Here is a 15,860-nt window from a genome sequence, read left to right as displayed (position 1 = left end):
GCTGTGGAGGACAAATCACTGAGTGTCTATAAGACAGAGATAGATAGATTCTTGATTAATAAGGGGATCAGGGGTTATGGGGAGAAGGCAGGAGAATGGGAATGAGAAAAATGCCAGCCATGATTGAATGGCAGAGCAGACTCGATGGGCTGAGTGGCCTAATTCTGCTCCTATGCTTTATGGTCTTTTGGTCTTACACAGAGGGAGAATTCAGAATGTCCAAAAAATAGCATTTCTTTTGGGACTTGTTGGAGGAAAACGGAGCACATGGAAGAAACCCACGCAGAGAACGTGTAGACTCCTCACAGGCAGTGACCCAAGCTGGGAATCGAACCCGGGTCCCTGGACCAGTGATGCAACAGTGCTAACCACTGTGCTACCATGCCGCCCACAGTTTTTTCTGTACCAGACTGGCGCTGGCGATGTTTAGGACAACTAAATCTTGCACAGGAGATGTCAAGCGGGCATATGCAAAGTGATTAATAGGTGCACAATCGCTGCATATTTTTGACAAGATCATTGTGGCTGGTAGCACACATCCACCCACACGCACACTTTCTCCACCACAGTGGAGGTTTAGTAGGTGGTATAATGACCAGAAAATGGGTTGTGTGTGTGTTCGGATTTCTAGACCAAATCTTCTGACGGAGAGGCAACAATATTACCAATTTAACCAGCTAATCCCCCCTTTCAGACTGAGATACAGATGTTTTACACAATGCTGACATAATAAAATAGTATGCCGTAACTTTAGGATGCAAGAAATTGCGTCAACTTGAGTCAGAAAAAAATAAATGTAATCATCCAAATTTTCTGCAACCAACTAAGGCAGACCTGTGGCAGAATTATTTTCTGAGGAATGCTGTTGTGTATTGTAAATGTTCCACACCGGATGAAGCAATTTGAATGGTTATGCTTGCTCACCTACAAGAAACAGATTGCTGCAATTGTTTTACCTTGCCTTGGGACTTCCAGTAACTGCGGAGCTTTCAACACAACTCCTTATTTTATACCCTTATCTCAAACTCTGATCTAACTCTGTAAAAGATAGACCTGTGATTCATTAAAGCAGCCAACACCCAAGATCTACAGATTGTACAGCAGGCCTGATTAAGGAGGGGAGCTACCTGACACAAGGTTGAAAATGTACAGCCTCACATTCAACATTCACAAGTTTGTATTTTTTTCTGCAGGAGTTCATCCAAGCTGAGCAAACAAAAGATGCTGTTAAACGTTCCTCTGCTCAAAGCTGAGAATTCTCATTGGCTGTGCTATCTGCAATCAGAATGGCATTGGGAAATGAATGGGCAAGAAGTCTATGATGGTGAGAATGGCTAACGGTCAAGAAGCTGAGGCCATCTTTTACGGGCAGTCCAATACAGAGCAGGGTAATGGAACCACTGTCACAAGTTCCATTAACACAGACTGGGTTTAAGGTTCAGAACTTTACTACTCTTTACTCCTTTTAACATTGTAACTGCAATGTCCTCAGGCAGCTTTCAGCCAGCAGATAACCCAGAACCTGATGAGGGTGGTGGAAATAAAGGCAGATATTCAATCTGTCTTTTCACTTAAATTCTGCTTATTCCATGATTTCCATAAGAACAGAGATCACCGTTATTCCAACACTTTACCCAAACATTTATTGATTCAAATTATCTTCCTGATCGGTGAATACTCTGGATTTTTTAAAACAATTTTCCAGCATCAAATTAATTATGCAGAATTTCCCAACAAGAAATTAATAGATTGCAACCTTGATAGAGAGGATTGTAGGACAGCACGGTCGCACAGTGGTTATCACTATGGCTTAACAGCACCAGGAACCCAAGTTTGATTCCCGAATTGGGTCACTGTCCGTGTGGAGTCTGCACGTTCTCCCCGTGTCTGCGTGGGTTTCCTCCGGGTGCTCCGGTTTCCTCCCACAAGTCCCGAAAGACGTGCTTGTTAGGTGAATTGGACATTCTGAATTCTCCCTCAGTGTACCCGAACAGGCGCCAGAATGTGGCGACTAGCAGCTTTTCACAGTAACTTCATTGCAGAGTTAATGTCAGCCTACTTGTGACAATAAAGATTATAATTATTATATAGTCAGTGAAAGATGTTGGGTTGTGGCTAGAACCTTCATCATTATACATCTTTGTATAAAATGTCAATGCTGTGAATTTTTGGAGTTGTGAAGCTCAAAATAAAGCTGGCACGTGGAGAACAAAGGTTACAATTTTAGAACCCTTTGTGGTTTTGCTGGACATCCAGACTCTGATGAGAGGCCAGCGAGCCCACTGTCTACTCCAGAAATTGTATTGTTAACTGATGGAATAATAGCCAACGAGCTTCAGTATAAAAAACCTTACAAAGCATCTACAGCCCCAATGCACCGCTGGCAAGCGAGGCTGGCCAATGTAAAGACAAGCCTAATCACCCAGTAATGGCAAACAAGGGGCTGTTGAAAGGTCATGACCCAATATGTTACCCTGTCTTTTCTCTTGACAGATGTCTTAGACTTCCTGAGCATTTCCAGGATTTGTTGTTCTTAATTTAACGGCAAAAAGATTCTTTCACCTGCAACCTCTTTCAATGAAATTGATCTGTTAAGTTGAAAGTACTCTTTTCAAATGGGAGAAAAATGATTGTTCGAAAGAATTTCCCTCTTGGGACGGCTGACCGTACAGAATTTCAGGAATAATGAAAGATTAGAAACATTGACTTTGTTACCCATTGATCGTTTCAGAATATCGTGATTAGCTACAGGCCAACAAGGAGCTGCCCTGCCCCCCAGAGCCAACCATTCCCACAGAGACGTCTCCTCAATGTCATCTTTCCAACTCTGACAAGAGAACCGTAAAGAAACAAATCGCGCTGGATTAGGCAAAGGAGCCAATGATTCAAACTTTGCCTTTTCCTCTTCCTCAGTGGCTGCATAACTCTACCCTAATTTTAATGATAGTTAAAGGTGTAGCGCCTCTCGCCCCCATCTATTCTTAGTGATCAGCAGTTAATGCTATGTAATCTGAATGCATAGTAAACTATCTCCTGCCATGGCCAAAAAAACATGATTACATTGCATTCTTTCCTTCTTTTAGCTATGGGGACATTTAATTGTATGTTTATATCTTGAGCAAAAATGACAGCACTGAGTTTAGATAGCAATTATGTTAATTATACATTTAACAAAGCATGGAAATGAGTAAGGAAGGAAATGTCAGGTTTTAAACAACTATGCAGATAAACGTGCTATAAACAGTGTGCTTCGGAATGACAGACGGGAAAACACAGACATACACTTTATACAATAGCATGTTGGTTCAAAAGAAAAGGCGCTTCAAGCAATCTGCATTGCTGATTCCAGCATTATTCTGATTCAGGTACATAATTTCAACTCACCTGTAATAGTCATTTAATTCATTCATACTGTCTGCAATTCCTGATCCAGTTAGCACATTTTAAGGAAATGAGATGTTTTGATCACATCAACCAGATTTGGAGATTAAACACCAGCACAGCACTGATGGACCCAATGTCCCGTTTCTGTGTTACAAATACTGACTGGAGATGTTTTAGCTTCAGCCAGGGATCGGCTTTTGACCTCTTCTTTTACCAAATCAAATTTCAAACACACATTAACAATCTCCGATAAAAGAATATTCAACGGTTATTTTTAAAACGCTCTTTAAAACCTACCTCTGACCATGTTTTGCGTCTGATCTAACATATCTTTCTGTGGCTCAGTGATATTCTCTATTTTATAAAGCTCCCACCTTTGGATACTTCATCTCTTTAGTGGTGCTATATAAATAAGTTGTTGTTGATTTAAGTTTAAACTGCAGCATGCATTGTTGAATATACTGAAGATGGTTCAGAACCTTTGACTCATGTAATCATGAAGACGTAGATCTTGTGTAAAACTATCGTAAATATTCAACCAAGTTTGAGTTCTTTAAATGTGTTCTATACAACTGGGGCTGGATTCTCCCAAGATGGGACTATGTCCCCACGTCGGCATACCAACTTTTACTCCAGAGATTCCTGGAAAAAAGATGAACTAATTCAATGCCGTGCAGTGGGCTAGCAGGGACTCAGAGTGATTCATGCAGCTTTAGCTGCGGATACAGGCCCCGCACTTCCGGTTTAGAGTCCGCGCCTGGGCACGACGGCAGCCTCCAGCGGCCGCGCCGAGCTCCATGAAGTCCACGGACCGCGGAGGCAGACACAAAAATTAGACCCCCCTCGCCCCCTCCGATTGGCCGCACACCCGATCATCTAACCAGACAGATCTAACCCCCGGCCACCTATAAGGCCCCTCCCATGTCCGATCTCCCCCGCCCCCCACCAGGGCAGCCGTGGACTGAGTCCGCAGCCGCCACAGCAGCATCCCGACCAGCAATAGATGGTTAGTTCCACGCCATCGGGAACTCAGCCGGTCGGGAGTGGAGGATCACTGGATGGCCTCTGTCAATGGGCCCACAGCTGTGCGGCGTACTCCGCGATCACGCCGATTCTCGGGTCCCTGAGAATCGCTAGAATGGCGGCGGGTCCGATTTTGGTGTGAAAGTGAATTCTCCGCCCCAGCGCTGAACACGATTTTGGTGCGGGGCTGTGGAGAATCCAACCCCTAATTTGTAGTTAAACAAATCAAGATGTGTCTGTTCCCAGTGCTCTGGAATTTGTTCTATTTATTGTTTTTTTTAACTCACCGAGATCTTTGCACTCCCTCAAATCTGTCCGCTTGGGGCTTCTTCACTAACTTTTGCTTCACCATTTGCACTGAGCTCGAGAATTCTCTCTCTAAACCTCTCTCTCTTACCTTCTTTAAGCTGCTCCTTTAAACCTACATTCAATGGCTCGATGATGACCATATCCCCAAAGACCTTTGGTGAACTGACCATTAGGTAATGACCTCCTGCTCGTCCATACTTCAGTTACAAGGACACCTGCAAGTGAGAGATGACACTGACACTGCCAACTGGGGGATAGTCACTGACGGCCGTGGCTGCTGTAGGTTGACAGTTTGGAAGGGTGTTGGAGGAGGACAGCAGAACAAAAAGCTCAGTTGGCCAAGAAAGGGGCCCAAAGAAAGCAGAGGCCAGTGAACCGTACAACTTCTCAGCCCACCATCTTCTTCTGTGGCAAATACAGCCAAGACTGCCATGCCAGAGTGGAGCTCCTGAGTGATTCCAGGCAATACCTATCATAGAGTTGACCATCACAGCACAAATTATCCTCTCATGTGACAGAAGGCTCACCACCACCAAAACCCACATCCTTGACCAAGCCTTGGGTGACCAATTCATATCTCTTCATATGGTTTAATGTCAACTTTTATCATTTCTAAAGGGGCTGATTTAGCTCACTGGGCTAAATCGCTGTCTTTTAAAGCAGACCAAGCAGGCCAGCAGGACGGTTCGATTCCCGTATCAGCTTCCCCGAACAGGCGCCGGAATGTGGCGACTAGGGGCTTTTCACAGTAATTTAATTGAAGCCTACTCGTGACAATAAGCAATTTTCATTTCATTTCATTTCATTTTTCCACCTGTTGCCTTGGGACATTTTCACTACATTTGAAGCATTTACATAGCGCAGGTTGAATGCAAGAGTGAAATAAAAATAATTATGCAAGAACAAGCTTGCACAGTAGACTTGTCTAAGACATTTGACGTTCACTTTCTGGTTACATATTTATCTACGATATCACCCAGACATGCTGCTGGCATAAAACCTTGGTAAAACCCAGCAGCTATAAGAAACTATTGCACAAGGTGGCCTTACCATCAGAGACACCTGTCTCGTGACGGTGCGTTGGCGCCAAAGTTGTGTTGTTGGTGGTTTGGCATTGTGCTGTCATATAAATACTGCACATCAGACAGGGAACTAAATTACTTTGTTTCATTACATGGTGAAATGGCAATTAAATTTAATCCAGCAATACACTGAATGACTCTCTGACAAACACCAGTGAGGACCTTTGCATTGACTTCCCTTTGAATACACAACAATAAATAACCCTCAGGTCATCTGAGCTTTTAGAAACTTCCTGTGGTAAAGTTGCCCAATAAACACATCACCTTTAATGCTGTGTGAATACCAGCCATGAGCTCTTGCATTCAGTATCCAAAACAAACTAAAACATTCAGACAATACCGTTTCAAAGGTTCTTTTCTCTTCAAGACCTACATGTCAATAACCTCTTTCCAACTGTTACCTTTATGAGAAAGCTTGAGTCTGGGAAGATTCTGTTTCCATGTTTCTCCAAATGGAATAATTAATAGTAAAAGGAAGCTCCATAGCAACCGGCAGGTTTGGGGCAGTTTGAGACTTCGATTTCTTGCAGCTTCCCACATTGCGTGCATGATTGACTCCATAACCAATGATTAAGACTCTTGTGTCAACAGGATTTCTGTAACAAGAGAAAGGAGATTTACAAAGGATATAAAATAAACAAACTCACACCTCTCGGCTGGACAAAATAAACCTCAAACCCTAAGATCAATAATGTTAAGATTGTTTAAATGAATTGCTGTGTTGAATTGAAAATGTCAAAGCAAAAAGAAACAAGACAGCTAAATTAAAGAAAGAACACCTTCAATAGCTCAATCTGCAGTTAGTCTAGTCCTAAAGTACACAGGTGAGAACATTGAATATTCAACCCCTGCAGTACTCTGTTGAGGTGTGGTTGAGGGTGCTAAAAAGCAGACGTATCGCCTGATTTAGAAAACATAAGGTGTGATTTACTTTGTAGAGAGGGCACAGTAGGAAGTCTTACAACACCAGGTTAAAGTCCAACAGGTTTGTTTCAAACACGAGCTTTCGGAGCACAGCTCCTTCCTCAGGTGAATCCGAAAGCTAGTGTTTGAAACAAACCTGTTGGACTTTAACCTGGTGTTGTAAGACTTCTTACTGTGCTCACCCCAGTCCAACGCCGGCATCTCCACATCATGTAGAGAGGGCAGCATGAAGGACCATTGTCTTTTTTTAGAAAACATTTTATTGAAGCATTTATAATTTTAACATTTAAACATTCTAAATAACAGACCAGCCCGACACACGCAACAACATCACAATAACATACCCAACATCCCCCCTACCCCCCCCCCCCCCCCCACCACCCCCATCCAGCCATATCTCCTGACTGCCCCTATATTAGATTCCCTATCCTTATTCCGAAGGGCCATTTTCAATGATACAGACAGCCGCAAAGCCCAAAGATATGCTGGTTAGGTGGATTGGCCAAGTTGACTTGCCCCTTAGTGTGTAAAGATGTGTAGGTTAGGTGGGCTTATAGAGTTACAGGGATAGCTTGGGAAGTGGAGCTCGGTAGGGTGCTCTTTCGGAGCTTCGGTGCAGACTCGGTGGGCCAAATGACCTCCTTCGGACTGTAGGGATTTTATGGACTAAATGATAATGAAGATGAGTACAGACCAGTGACAGTGCACAGTAACCCTCCAAATGAGAGGAATAAAGAAAGCAGGTCAATAGTTTTGAAGTTCTGGTGTCGGATGAGTTGGTGTTGGATGTTTCAATGAGGCTTGATTTGAACACTGAAGATTCATGAAAGATGTGGCATACGTAGAACAGTGTGTTTGTAGCTCAGAAAGAACAAGTGTAACATTGAGAAGAACATTAATCACAGGGATATTGATAAAATAACAACAGATCGACATGTTTGCAGCAAAGGAGAAATGGTTTGAGATTAGAATTCAGAAAGGAATTACCTTTAAGGCAGAAAGCTTTCCCTAATCTCCTGTCCAGGTGTGTGAGTGGAGCATTAGAGGAAATGGCACTAGTGTTGAATTGTTCGATACGTTTGAGCTTTGTAAAAATTAAGAAATAATGATAATGAAAACCTCATGCAGTAACTGTAACAAAGGCGGAGACATAGGAATTTCCATTGAAGTCTGATAAGAAAGCTGGATCAAAATATCTCCTCCTTGAAGTATTTTGTGCCAGATCGCTAGACAGTATCTTATACTGGAGTTTGGCAAGAACTACTCCCCGCCCGTTCGGATGGTCGATAGCTGAACCGTGTTGAGGCTGATATTCGAGCGAGCCGTATTACCAGGGAAGTAGGGAGAGTTTTAAAGTGCATAGTGGGGGCAAGGGATCAAATGTGTGAAGACGTGGGCGCGATTCTCCGACCCCCACGCCGGGTGGGAGAATCGCGGGAGTGCCGGGCGATTCACGCCACGCCGCCCTGGCACCTGCACGCAATTCTCCCACCCACCCCAAAACGGCATGTCGCGTTTTGCGACAGGCCGCTCGGAGAATCGCCGCTCCGGTCGAGCAGCGATTCTCCGGCCCAGATGGGCCGAGCGGCCTGCCTGATCCAACCGGTTCATGCCGGCGCCAACCACACCTGGTCGCTGGAGGAAGGAACAGAGAGTACAAATCTAAGAGTAAGTCAGAAAGTAAGGTTAGATGCTCCAAAAATAATAAAAGAACAAAATTAAAGGCTCTGTATCTAAATACATGGCAGCATTTTTGTTTATAACTTTGAGTACCCAATTAATTTTTTCCAATTAAGGGGCAATTTAACATGGCCAATCTACCCTGCACATCTTTGGGTTATGGGGGCAAAATCCATGCCAACACAGGGAAAATGTGCAAACTCCACATGGGACAGTGGCCCAGAGCCGGGATCGAACCTGGGACCTCGGCGCTGTGAGGCAGCAGTGCTAACCCACTGCACCACCGTGCTGCCCAACATGACAGCATTCGATACAAAGCAGATGAAATGAAAGCGTAAATAGAAATGAATAAATATGTTCTGGTAGCTATTAGAGAGACATGGCTGCAGGATTATACAGATTGGGGAGGGAATATTGAAGAGTGCGTGATCTTCTGGAAGGGCAGGAAGTTAAGAAAAGGTGGAGGCGTGGCTCTGTTAATAAATGATGGTATGAGCACATTATGGAGGGATGATCTAGAGATTCAGGAAACAAGCATGTAGAAGCAGTTTGGGTTTAGATGAGAAATGATAAAGGCAAGAAGTCACTTGTAGTGGTGTACATGCCCTCTAAATGTAACTACACGGTAGGACACAGTACAAAATAAGAAATAATGGGAACTTGTCAGAAAGGTTGGCAATAATCATGAGCGATTCTAATCTACATGTCGATTAGAACGTTCAGATGGGTAAAGGTAGAGTAGGTGAAGAGTTCATAGAAGGTTTTTGGGATGGTTTCCTCTTGTGGGAGAATCGAAAACTAAGGATCGCTGTTTAAAAATAAGGGGTCACTCATTTAAGCAGATGAGGAGCATTTATTTCTCTCAGAGTGTTGCGCGTTTCTGCAATTCTCTCTCTAAAACGGTAATGGAGCCAGAGACTTTGAGCGCGATTCAGTGACTCCGTTGCCCCCAGTGTGGATCAGGGCACTATGGGTGAATCGCACACGAGCTCCAAACTGGGCTTCGTGCCAGGCTGTCCGCGAGTCACACGACTCGCTCTGGCTGGCGTGATCTGGATCTCGCCCTCGCTGGACAAGATCCAGCAGGAAATCTCTGCGTGCGACCTCGGCAGAGAGAAACTTCCCGAGGCAAAAACAAACAGCAAAGTGCCGGTGGACAGCTGTTTTCGGTGGGCGGGAATGGTGGCGGAGTAGAGAATCCAACGGGAGTCCCCAAACAGTTTTTTGCCATCAGGATCTCCTCTTCTGATTGTCCCTACCAATACCGTAATGGGTTCCCACATGAAATGTGGGGAACCCTGTGAATAAACATTGTAATAGGCCACCTGCGTTCGATAATCCCCTCCATCAACGTCATGTCACATCGGCGGCACTAAAAACTTTGGCCAAATGAGGACCTGGTGAAGAGAACCCACCAATCACTAGTGCGCACAGGTAAATACAGCCCCCAAGGAGAGGAGGGTCACGCCTGGACAATACCCTGGCAGTGAATGATTTTCACTTACCCTGTAGGGGCCAGAATTGCTGATCCTGAGGCCGTGTTGACGCCATCGAGAAATGCGGCGGCGTTTCCGACGGCGTCAAGACTTAGCCTCAGGGTCATAGAATCCCGCCCTGTTTTGATGCTAAACACAATATTTACAAACGCTCTTGCTCTGAATGACAGCTCTTGACCACATCATGGCAGTTTTCTACTGGTGGAAAAGAGGAAACCTGGCAGTGGCAGAGGGGGACGTGATCTATGGAATGACCCCCTTGACCCCGCTCAGGGTCCATTGTGCCAGGGCTGCGCTTGGGCCATACCCGGTAGATTACCTGGTTTGGGGGTTGGAGTTACACATGGGAGGGGGGAATCAGGCTTCCAGCCCGTTAATTGCGTGCTGATGGAATTATGCGGTGTCATTTTCCACCTCCATCGGGGTGAGGGCAGGGCCATGCGGTGCGCTGTTCAAAGCTTCATTGGCTCTACCGGAACGGAAGATACTGCTGGTGAGATGGGCTGTACAATCCTGCCCATAATCTTGCTGCTTGTGCCTGGTGTCATTAAATATTCAATGTTCTCGGGCCTGGGGGAACTGGAAGATAAATTTGGGCTCCCCCAAGGGAACATGTTCAGATACTTGCAGGTAACGGCGTTTGCTAGGCGACAGGTGGAGGAATTTCCTTTGCTGCCCTCGCGGGGGGCGATGGACAGAGTGCTTTCGGGGGTGTGGGTCGGAGAGGGGAAGGTGTCTGACATCTATAAGGTAATGCAGGAGGTGGAGGAGTCGTCAGTGGAGGAGCTGAAGGCTAATTGGGAGGAGGAACTAGGGGAGCAGATAGAGGATGGGACTTGGGCGGATGCCTTGGAGAGAGTCAACTCTTCCTCTTCATGTGCGAGGCTTAGTCTCATCCAATTTAAGGTGCTGCATCGGGCCCATATGTCTGTGACTCGGATGAGTAGGTTCTTTGGGGGTGAGGACAGGTGCACCAGATGTTCGGGGAGTCCAGCGAATCATGCCCATATGTTCTGGGCATGCCCAGCACTGGAAGAATTCTGGAAGGGGGTGGCGGGGACGGTGTCGAGGGTGGTTGGATCCAGGGTCAAACCAGGTTGGGGACTCGCGATATTTGGAGTTGCGGCGGAGCCGGGAGTGCAGGAGGCGAAAGAGGCCGGTGTCCTGGCCTTTGCGTCCCTAGTAGCCCGGCGGAGGATCTTGATGCAGTGGAAAGATGCGAGGCCCCCCAAGTGTGGAGACCTGGATCAGTGACATGGCGGGATTTATAAAATTGGAGAGGGTAAAATTTGCCCAGAGAGAATCAGTACAAGGGTTCTATACATGGTGGCTGCCTTTTCTGGCTCAAAGATAGGTATCTTGGTCAATAGCAGCAGCAACCCCGGGGGGGGGGGGGGGGGGGGGAGTTCAACCAGAGAAGGCCCACAAACACAGCTAATTCTTCTTGTGGAAATTGTAAGGATTGAGTATTCATTTAGGATTTAAAGTTATTCAGTTTTTAACTCCACACTAAAGTCAGGTGGCAATGCTATACCAGGAGAACCAGCACAGGGACACGGACTTGTGCAATTTCAGAACATTTTCTGTCCAGCGCTCTTATGTAATAGCTAGAAACACATTGCATTGGACGCCACCCCTACCCACGAAACCTAACAAGCACCCAGATTGCATTAATCACCATGGTGTACTTTCACTAATTACACCTATTTTTCTTTGAGGTGGTTTATAAAATCAAGCTTATTTTTGGACTAAGGACACAGTTGGATACATTGCAAAAAACATAGAACATAGAACACTACAGCGCAGTACGGGCCCTTCGGCCCTCGATGTTGCGCCGACCTGTGAAACCATCTGAAGCCTATCTGACCTACACTATTCCATTTTCATCCATATGTCTATCCAGTGACCACTTAAATGCCCTTAAAGTTGGCGAGTCTACTACTGTTGCAGGCAGGGCGTTCCACACCCCTACTACTCTCTGAGTAAAGAAACTGCCTCTGACATCTGTCCTATATCTACCACCCCTCAATTTAAAGGTATGTCCCCTCGTGTTGGTCATCACCATCCGAGGAAAAAGACTCTCACTGTCCACCCTATCTAACCCTCTGACTATCTTATATGTCTCTATTAAGTTACCTCTCAGCCTTCTCCTCTCTAACGAAAACAACCTCAAGTCCCTGAGCCTTTCCTCGTAAGACCTTCCCTCCATACCAGGCAACATCCTAGTAAATCTCCTCTGAACCCTTTCCAAAGCTTCCACATCCTTCCTATAATGTGGTGACCAGAACTGCACGCAGTACTCCAGGAGCGGCCGCACCAGAGTTATGTACAGCTGCAGCATGACCTTGTGGCTCCGAAACTCAATCCCCCTACTGATAAAGGCTAGCACACCATATGCCTTCTTAACAGCCCTATTAACCTGGGTGGCAACTTTCAGGGATTTATGTACCTGGATGCCGAGATCTCTCTGTTCATCTACACTACCAAGAATCTTGCCATTAGCCCAGTACTCTGCATTCCTGTTACTCCTTCCAAAGTGAACCACCTCACATTTTTCCGCATTAAACTCCATCTGCCACCTCTCAGCCCAGCTCTGCAGTTTATCTATGTCCCTCTGTATCCTATAACATCCTTCAGCACTATCCACAACTCCACCAACCTACGTGTCATCTGCAAATTTACTAACCCATCCAAACCTTAATTTACTAAGAAACTGACTACAAGCCAAGAAACCAGTAAATGAATCATGGAATAGTTACAACTCAGGAGCCCATTCAGCCCATGTGTCTTACTGGCACTCTACAAGACTAAGTCACCGAGTGTCACTCCTCTGCCTTTTTGGCCAGAGAGCTGCACATTCTCAATTTGCAGATTGAGATACCCTCAATTATGACACGGGAGGGAGGATTGGTAATTCAAAGGCTTTAATCATCAGAGAACTGGACAGCTGCCGAGAAGTGTGCTCACAGCCTGCTGCACAGTGAGCATCACCTTATATACCGTTTCCTGTGGGTGGAGCCAGAGGCGGAGTCCCCCACGGTTCCAAGCCCGGTCTTAAAGGGCCAATGTATTAAAGGCAAGGTACAGTTACAGCAGTTACCGATACCATTCATCACACAGATAATAATACAAATCCCCTTTGAAAGTCTCGACTGAACCTCCTTGCCAGACCGTGCATTCCAAACCCTAACAACCTGTTGTGCAAAAAAAAATTCTTGTGTCACCACAGCTTCTTTTTCCAATCACTTTCAATCTCTGTCTGCTAGCTCAGTATTTGTTTTGTTATTTTCAGTTATTTATTATTGGGATACACACAGGAAACTCTGTGACACACTCTGCAACACTGAACATACTTAATACAACACCTAGTTTTTGCGATGAAAGCCATTCTGTGCTCTAATAATTAAACTGCACCAAGTTAACACCTAAATGCATTAAGGAATATTTCTTTTTTTTTAAATATTTTTATTCTCCTCCTTTTTCACATTTCCCCCCGAATTTACACCCACCAACAACAAACAATAATCAACAACAAATATGTCAAACCCCATAACAATAACAACAATCCCATTCTCCCACCTACCCCCAAACATCAGCCCGCATGTTTACATAAACAAATGACAAAAAAGGAATCAGGGATTACCCATAGCCATCTTTAATAAACACAGCCCCCCTCCCCCCCACACCCCACCCACCCATCCCCCCTCCCACCTAATGTTCGATGTTATCCAGTTCTTGAAAGTGCATAATAAATAGTGCCCATGACTTGTCGAACCCCTCCGAGCTTCCCCTCAGTTCGAACTTAACCTTCTCAAGTGTCAAGTATTCCAACAGGTCCCCCGCCATGTCAGGGTACAGGGTGGAGAGGCTGCTCTCCATCCCAGCAGGATCCGCCTTCGGGCGATCAACGAGGCGAAGGCTACGATATCTGCCTCCGCACCCGTTTCCAACCCTGGCTGATCCCCGAATATGGCCTCCCGGGGACCCGGGTCCAGCTTCACATGCACAACCCTGGAAATCACCCTAAACACCTCCTTCCAGTACTCCCCAAGCTTTGGACAGGACCAAAACATATGAACGTGATTAGCGGGGCCAGCCCCCCGCAACGCTCACACACATCTTCTACTCCTTCAAAACATCGGCTGATCCTTGCCCTCGTGAGGTGCGCTCTACATACCACCTTCAGCTGTATCTGCCCCAACCTCGCACACGGGGTGGAGGCATTCACTCTTCGGACCACCTCACACTAGACCCCCTCCTCTATATCCTCTCCCAACTCTTCCTCCCACTTTGCTTTAATCCCCTCCAATGGTGCCTCATCCTTTTCCAACATAGCTCCGTACACCGCTGACACTGTCCCCTTCTCCAGTCCCCTTGTCGTCAGCACCTCCTCCAGCAACGTGGAGGCCGGTTCCTCCGGGAAGCCCTGTATCTCCTTCCTGGCAAAGTCCCGAACCTGCACATACCTAAACACATCTCCCTGCTCCAGCCCATACTTCGCTTCCAGCTCCCGCAATCCTGCAAATCGACCACGAGGAAACAAATCTTTTAGCGTCTTAATCCCCTTCTCTTCCCATTTCCGGAAGCTTCCATCCCACCTCCCTGGCTCAAAACTGTGGCTCTCCCGAATCGGCATTTCCCTTGACCCTGCCCCCAACCCGAAATGTTGGCAAAACTGCCTCCAAATTCTCAATGAAGTTATTACTACCGGACACACTGAGTATTTCCCCGGAGCTATCGGGAGCGGCGCTGTTGCTAGTGCTTTCAATCCTGACCTCCTGCACAAACTCTCCTCCATTCTGACCCACTGGGAATCAACCCCTCTGACCCAGCTCAGCACCTTCTCCACATTCGCCGCCCAGTAATAATACATCAGGTTCGGGAGACGCAAACCCCCTGCCTGCCTTCCCCTCTGTAGCAGCACCTTCCTCACTCTGGCCACCTTCTCTCCCCATTTGAACGAGGTAATCCTTCCCTCAATCTCTCTGAAAAAAAACTTTGGCAGGAAAATCGGTAGGCATTGAAACATAAACAGTTTTCGCGGCAACATTTTAACCGCCTGCTCCCGACCTGCCAGTGACAGAGGGAGACCATCCCACCTTGCCAGATCAGCTTTCACTCTCCCCACTAAACTAGTGATGTTGTACCTGCAAAGCTTTCCCCACTCCCGGGCAACCTGCACCCCCAAATACCTAAAGTGAGTCCCAGCCCTACGGAATGGCAGCCCCCCCCCCCCCCCCCCCCCCCCCCCTACCCACACCCCCGGCCGAGACACCACAAAATACTCACTCTTGTCCAGGTTCAGCTTGTATCCCGAGAAAGACCCAAATAAAGGAATATTTCTAATACAATTTAAAAAATCAATAATATTGTAAGACACTGCCCTGAGGTTCGTGACATGATGGAGTTTCAGTTTATGATTATGTAAATTAGTCTGAGTGGAAACTTCAACCTTAAAATCTAGTTGTAAAATTAGCACAAATTGGAGCAGGGTTTTCACTCTAATTGTCATTTGCACCTCAATGCGAAAATGCCAAGGGCAGCACAGTGGTGCAGTGGGTTAGCCCTGTTGTCTCACGGCGCTGTGGTCCCAGGTTCGATCCCGGCTCTGGGTCACTGTCTGTGTGGAGTTTGCACATTCTCCCCGTGTTTGCGTGGGTTTCGCTCCCACAACTGAAAGATGTGCCAGCTAGGTGGATTGGCCACGCTAAATTGCCCCTTAATTGGAAACAAAAATGAATTGGGTACTCTAAATTTATTTTTTTAAATGTGAAAATTCCATCTTTTTATATTTCAGCGGTAACCTTTCACTTTCGGACGGAATGCCAAAGTAAGGGGAATATAGGGTTTTGTGAGTCTTTTCCAGGTTACTCCTGAAATGGGACCGATCGTGTTTTGTGTATGGTGATGGTGGCTTGGGGCATTCGCTCTTGGAAGCAATGCTTTCATAGCTGGAAGCTGA

At 46.2% G+C, this 15,860-nt stretch overlaps 1 protein-coding gene across 1 annotated transcript in view; it reads right to left on the bottom strand.

Annotated features, from left to right (window-relative positions):
- sema3d (sema domain, immunoglobulin domain (Ig), short basic domain, secreted, (semaphorin) 3D) overlaps positions 1–15,860 on the bottom strand; it is a 372,874-nt gene that overhangs the window by 280,010 nt on the left and 77,004 nt on the right. Inside the window, exon 3 of the mRNA XM_038811982.1 lies at positions 6,200–6,394. The gene's annotated coding sequence lies outside the window, so the exon portion shown is untranslated. The remainder of the gene's footprint in view (positions 1–6,199; positions 6,395–15,860) is intronic.

The sequence above is a fragment of the Scyliorhinus canicula genome, chromosome 11 (assembly GCF_902713615.1).
Source record: "Scyliorhinus canicula chromosome 11, sScyCan1.1, whole genome shotgun sequence".
NCBI classification, from domain to species: domain Eukaryota; kingdom Metazoa; phylum Chordata; class Chondrichthyes; order Carcharhiniformes; family Scyliorhinidae; genus Scyliorhinus; species Scyliorhinus canicula.
This window is presented reverse-complemented; position numbering and strand designations above follow the sequence as displayed.